The sequence below is a fragment of the Sturnus vulgaris genome, chromosome 17 (genome assembly GCF_052056855.1).
Source record: "Sturnus vulgaris isolate bStuVul1 chromosome 17, bStuVul1.hap1, whole genome shotgun sequence".
In the NCBI taxonomy this organism is placed as follows: domain Eukaryota; kingdom Metazoa; phylum Chordata; class Aves; order Passeriformes; family Sturnidae; genus Sturnus; species Sturnus vulgaris.
The window spans coordinates 7020563-7026600 of record NC_142259.1 but is presented as its reverse complement, the minus strand read 5'-3'; positions in this window follow the sequence as shown (position 1 = coordinate 7026600).

Below are 6038 nucleotides of genomic sequence, written 5' to 3'. Positions count from 1 at the left end.
GTCCAATAGTTAACCCTTAACTATTCTGTGATTCTGTTTGGTCAGACATTGTTTGGCTCCCCTCACCTTGCTCACAACATACTTGGGCTCTAATGATCAGGTCTGGGCACTGCCTCCTCCTGGCTGAATAAAATTAGAATATATTAGTAAACCTTCCAGTGGCCTTTAAGGTAAAAGAGTTTTCTCAGTAACAAAGCCATGACCACAACTACAATATCCATACACAACACTCCCCCTGTTTAGAACCATGAGCCCTTGACGTGTTATTGTCTGAGTCAACAGGAGTCTTCCCTCACCAACTCTTTGTTTACCATTGAAAAACAATTATAATTACACAATGTTTAGGGAAAGAGGGCAGAAAATCTGCTGTGTCTAAGTAACTAAACAGTACTGGGGATCCCAGACCTCACAGTGCCACGTGGGTGAGGAGAATTGAGGTCTCTGTTGTGGTGTCCTTTGTCACCACTCACCCAAGCATCACCCTGGGCCATCCAGTGCACCAGGATCCTGTGCTTGGTCTGAACATGGAGGAGCTCCAGCAGTGTGTGATTTAGCTGTAACATGGGAGTGGAGCTAGTAGACTTGATCATTTTCCTAAAGAAACACAAGGAATGACAACTTCTCAGCTGTCACTGTGAGGACACGAGCTCAGCGAGGATGTGTTGGGTGGTCAGTGCTGCTGAGCCTCAGGCATGTGGATTTCACGGTGGTCTTGAGTGGGAAGTGTAAGGCACCAGATGAAGAGTCCAGATCAATCAGGGACTTGATCTAATGTGCTTGCTCAGCCTTGGTCAAATCATAGAGATTCCCTGCTGCTGGTTTCTATTCCTGTCTCTCTCTACTTCCTTCTGTGATACTGCATCTTGACAGGTGATTTATTGGACTTCTTTTGATCTTCCCAGAAGCTACGATTAGAGCTCTTTAGCTGGGAAACTTGGGAGATAAGAATAGGAGTGTACATTTCCCTTTCCATGACTCTGAACCTGAAAGGAAAAATCAGCTCTGAGAATATCAACCCCAAGTTCTCCTTTCACCTAGTTTCATGTATTATGTGCTGCCATGTCATGGAGGAACAACCCTGCCTGTGATTCAGCACCTTTTGTCTGCAGAGATCCCCTGCCCTTTGACACACCACGTGTACTCACAGGGTACTTACTAGTCTTTCACAGCTTTTGGTGTGGGCTATCCCATGATCCTGCCTCTTGTCATGGCATGGAAATGAGCTGTCAAAATTTCCACCATGCTGAGGATGTGGGTACAGCCCTGGGAGGGCTTAATCCTTGCCACGTGGGATTGGTTGGTTTTGGTTCAGTTGTCCTATCCCAGAAGGCCACAGCTGCCTTTGCCCCCACTGTTGTCTCTGCAAGGCAAAGCCCTGCTGGTGGTCAGTACTGGGGGTTTCATTTCATTCACTGGTGTAACTGCCAATATCTCAGTTAGAAATAAGCCTTGCTTGTGTTGGAGGAGCAAAATCTTTCAACAGGGCAGGATACACCTCAGTATCCCCCAGGTCCTCTTGTTCCCCTGGCAGAAGAGCCCATCTGAAAGCCCTTGGTCACAAAACGCAGCAAAAGCTCAGTATGAAGTTGAACTCGATGATCCTTGCTGGTCATGCCCAACTCAGGATATTTAATGACTCTCTGAAATACTGAGCTGCCCATACATTCCTTTGCCTATTACTGTTACAGGCAGTGAAGAGGTCCTGTGCCTAACACCAACTTCTGGGAACAGCAAATTCTTTATTAGTCCTTATGCCTGCCTTATATAATGGTTTTATTCTTTGTGAGAGTCTGACTCAAAAAAGAAAAAAATCTAATTAAAATCTCCAATGAAACGGTATCAGGTTCTCTGACTTCTGAGAACTGGCAGAGGAGTTCCTGGCTATGAACTGCAGAAACAATTCCAGAGATTTCTGTTTCAGGAAAGTACTTAAGAATACACTTAATTTTACAGTTAATTTAATTTGCCCTCAGAGAAGTGCTTCTGGTATGCGCTGAATACAGATGACTTAAGGCTAGACAGGGTCAGAGGCTTGGGTTAGATCCTCCAAATGTTTAGCATGAAATGCATTCAGCTGAAGGATATAGTCTTCAAATGGAGGAGAATCAGAGACTCTCAGAATTCCAGGTTGGGAGTGTTCCAACCTTTCTCGGCAAAAGCATAGCCTAGACAAGATAGGCCAAGCACAAAAAGAAGTTACTACTCATGAATTAGCAGTATTAGTGAGAATACTATGTATTGGTCCAGCAAGGGTTTTGCTTCAAGGAAAGGATCCTGTGTGTTCCTAAGTGAAGCCCCACCTTCACTGCTACATTGGGTAACACATGGGAAAGGTGGGACTGCACAGACATACTCAAGAAAGATGTAAGGAATGTGGTATTCAAGAAGCACTCATGACAATATGAAAATTTTGAAACTCATTTGGCATCAGCAACTTTAAGGAAAAAGTGCAACCAAGAAGGAATGAGGAGATTCCTGCCTCCTGATTTTGTGTTTAGAAAGAATGTCAGGCAGAATTCCAGTACTGTAGTTAACTGTCAATGTTCCTCCTCTCCTTCCAGTTGACAAGCAGCTCATTTATGAAAAACCTTACATAATTTTTTCCCCCGGTGCTATTGCATACTGTGCTGTCCATGTTTTCTGCACCAGATCTGTGTCATTTCCCTGAGGTCTGATTCTTTTTAGTACAAGTTTGTTGCTTTACCAGGAATTTTAAGCATCACTCCTTTCTGATGTAATGGGTAAAGGCTTGTGATTGAATGGAAGTTGTGTAGATGAAGTTATTTGAGAGCAGACACTGCTGAGAGCTGGGACTAGATCTGCATGAATTCAGTTTGGGAATAAAAAAAGTTTGACTGTATGTAAAAAAATTAATGGGAAGCCCCAAGGAGTTGTCATGGAAGCTGGTTTTACCAGAGGAGCAGAGAAACAACTCTCTTAGGGATTGCAGAAGCACAAAGAACAAAACCCAATGGTAAAGTTGCAGGAAATGCCCAAGGTCAAGTCAACAGTAACTGCTGTTATCCACCAGGAATGTTTCACATGGGATTTCCAAGTGGTATTAAATTCCAATGTAAAAAGCACCTGCTCAAGTTTTTCTAGCGTCCATTGTAAGAGCTCAGCAAATGGGAAAGGCTCTTGCACCTCATCACTGCCCCTTCTCTCTCAGGAGAGAAATTTCAGGCAAATTTGAGTAGAAAACTGTGCAAGGAGGGAATTTTGAGAGGTCACCCAGCCTAGAACCTGTCTGCATGGCAGGGGCAATTCAGTCTGTCTTCATTAATTGTTCAAGTTGGCTTTGGGAAATCTGTAGACAAATACTCTGGAGTCTGAAAACAGTCCCAAAGCTTAAGGCAAACTGAGCCTTTGGTGCTGCTTTGGGTAAAAGCTGAGGAGCAGCATCAGAGCTGGACATGGAGGCAGAACCCACTGTCCTTCACCTGTGGACACTGCTGGCTGTGGCTGCCAGGAATTACCATCCACATTAATCCAATTTTTTGATTTAAAGGGATATTTGTCAAGTGTAATGATAGTACCACTCTGCCTTTCTCTAGAAGTTCTCTCCTTGACACCATTTGCCAGGAAAGACATCCCAGGATATTGTTAAGAATCCAGTGAAATGCCTAGATCAATTCAGAACCCTCCAGAAGTACTTTAAGGCAGGTTTCTAACTAAGCCTTACATCTCCAAATCTGTACTAGTAGGCCAGAGTCAGTTGATCAAGAACACTTCTGGAAACCATGACTAACTCAACAATCTCATACACAGCTAAAACATCACTGCTGAAGGGACTCATTCAAGATTGTGATCTGTATTGTAACAGCAGATTCTTTCCCTAAACAAACTGCTGGATTTGCTGGATGTGTCAGCAGTACACAAACAGGATGGTAAGGAAGAAAAGACTAAAAATAGCTCAGTTAGCAATAAAACCATCCCACAGCACTGGATACTAAGTCCACTTCTTGATGATGGCTTGATTTCAGTTTAGCAGAGTAGGAAGGATGGCTGGGGACACAGACTCTAGTCTCTGTTTGCTCCACTTTCTGGGACAGATGTTAGCAGCCAGAGATTGGACAAGATGCCAGACTTACTCTAAATCTGGGTCTGATTTGTCTTGGCATTTTCCATGGTTCTGTGCGATGGAATGTCGTGGGAAGTGGGATGAGCTCTGACCTCAGAGTAGGGACAGGACGGGATTAGCTCAGACCAGCCAAAAGTGCTGTAATTCAGTCACTCTGTGTCTTTCCAGAGTTCCAAAAGAAGATGGAATTGCCAGCACACAGGCAGCACTGGGACTCACTAAATGCTAAATGGATTCTAAATGCTGTAGAAGTAGCTTTTTAGCTCTTGCGTCCTGCTGCTACTGGTTATTGAATGTTTGCGTAGGAAATTCCAGATGGGTGAGAGCAATGTAATCATCTGCCAATGCTCAAATAAGGCAAGTGGGATTCTCTGCTGAAGTTATTGAACTCTTACCTTTACCTCATGGAGAGCATGCCAAACAGGGATTGCAAAGTGCAGATGATCAATCTGTTTCCCCTTGGGAAGATAAAGCAGCTCTTTACCAATTTGGCATGGGCAAAACAGGTCCAATGCAAATGTATCAAAAATCTGGAAAACTGACTAAATTTTAACTTTGAATTCAGAAACATTCTTGCTTTGTTTGAGGTCTGGTAGGGGGGGTCACTTGAAACAAAAAAAGCATTTCAAGTAAGTCTGTACTTCCTGTAAGTATAAGATGTGACAAATCATTAGATTTCTGATCAAAATATTAAAAAAACTGTACCATCTGCTGAGATACTGCTGTGGAAGGCCACTTTGAATTAGCATGAACTTTACACTGGTGCTTTCAGAGAAATCTTCCCTGATCTGTTGTGGCCAGAGCACACTCATACATACCTATCTCAGCTTGGGCATATCCCTGAGAAAAAGACTCTCCCACGCCTGAGAACTCGGAATCCTGAGGTCAAAACATTGGCTTTAAGACCCCCTGCTGATATGGACTACAAAGCAGTCTGTGTCTAGAAACTGTTTTGTCCTTTCTGGTTTCCCAGGGGAAAAAGAGAGCAAGAGATCTGAAGCTAATATGTGGAAATGTTGGAAAAACCCTTGTGTCCCGAAGAACAGACATTTCAAGCTACTTGACTAAAGTGTTTTGACTCTCAGCAAGCTACTTTTGTTCATTAGTTACTGTTTCACATCTTCAATTTAATTGTCAGTACCAACTCTGCCAACCAAAACAGGCAGGGCCACAAAGTCACCTTGAAAACACTCAGCCTTTCCAAGTATTTTCCAAGAGCCCAGTGAGAGAGATGCTCCTGATAATCAAAGGCCATTGGTTCTGCAAAACTTCAGTACTCTTGAAAATCTCAGCCCTGCATCACATGCAGCACTCAACAAAAGTGCCACTTCCTACAGTGGGCGAGTGATTTCCAAGGGATCTTCCACATTCATAGAACACACAAGAAAAAAGACTAGGTCACTAGGTCTGAGGGAGCCTCACTTCTCTTACTGAGAAGCAAAGATTCTGTTCTTCAGTTTGCAATTATTTCCACTGACTTCATGAACTGAATGACACAGCACAGCAGCCTTTGTGCTTTAACCCAAATGTGAGAGAATGAATGATGTTCTCTCTCAAAAAACGTCTGCAATGAGTTCCATGTAGAAAATTTAGCAGAAAGTTCTTTGACAGATTCTAACTAAGAGACTTTAAATGAATACTAGGGACTGGCTCAAGTAAATACAGCTGGAATAGTGGCCCCTTCATTTTGTCAGCAAACAGCATAGAATGTTCACCAGTGCCAGAAGTAAATAGAACAGCAGAGGAGCAACACCCATTGCCAAACCACCATGAAATTCACGTAAAAACACATTTTCAGGGAAATGATAGTGATACATCAGCAGATTTAGCTGAGTAGGCAATGTAAGCACTGAGCACTGCTGTCTTTTGAGTGCTGCCTTTCTGTTTTTGCCTACATTTAAAAAATAAACTAAGGGCTAAGCACTGTATTCCCAAACAACATTGTTTCAGCCAGGAA